This window comes from Leguminivora glycinivorella, chromosome 5, assembly GCF_023078275.1.
Source record: "Leguminivora glycinivorella isolate SPB_JAAS2020 chromosome 5, LegGlyc_1.1, whole genome shotgun sequence".
NCBI classification, from domain to species: Eukaryota; Metazoa; Arthropoda; class Insecta; order Lepidoptera; family Tortricidae; genus Leguminivora; species Leguminivora glycinivorella.
The window spans coordinates 18,492,087-18,492,629 of record NC_062975.1 but is presented as its reverse complement, the minus strand read 5'-3'; the positions used below and the strand labels follow the sequence as shown (position 1 = coordinate 18,492,629).

At 42.5% G+C, this 543-nt stretch overlaps 1 non-coding gene across 1 annotated transcript; it reads right to left on the bottom strand.

The window, feature by feature from the left end:
* Positions 1-222: 222 nt before the first annotated feature.
* On the bottom strand, positions 223-294 carry Trnaa-ggc. Its single transcript has one exon. It is a non-coding gene; the product is annotated as a tRNA-Ala (tRNA).
* Positions 295-543: the final 249 nt, after the last annotated feature.

Genomic DNA, 543 nt, shown 5'->3' with positions numbered 1-543 from the left:
TCGGCGTCTTGCGTCGACGATTGTCATTTCGGCTAGGCGGTCCAGTTTCATTCTAAACCTTTATACTTTTAGACCCAATAGGCTACTTGACCCATTTCTAAAGTCTATCTTATATTATTAATTACTGTCCAATTAACCGAAAAAAATAAAACCATATTTTATTACTCACAAATTATAAATGCAAACATCAATCGCAATGAAAAAATCAACAGTGATCGACTCTGGCCAACGTGGGACTCGAACCCACATCCTTGGATTGCCGGTCCAATGCGTTACCAATTGCGCCAGCTGACCATCCGTCCATGACTGCGAATTTAACCATTGCGACTGTGACGCACGACTACGTCACCGTGTCGTAGTCATGCATCACCAGCGACATCTACATATTCCAAGGTTTACAACCCTAGCCAACCCTGAGGACTTGCATCGGCGCAAGACTAACCTCCCGACCACACCACACATAGAAGTGTTAGGCCGGCTGGAGAGATGGCGTTATTAACTCAATGTTAATAATCCATATGCTTTTTTTTAAATATAAACATA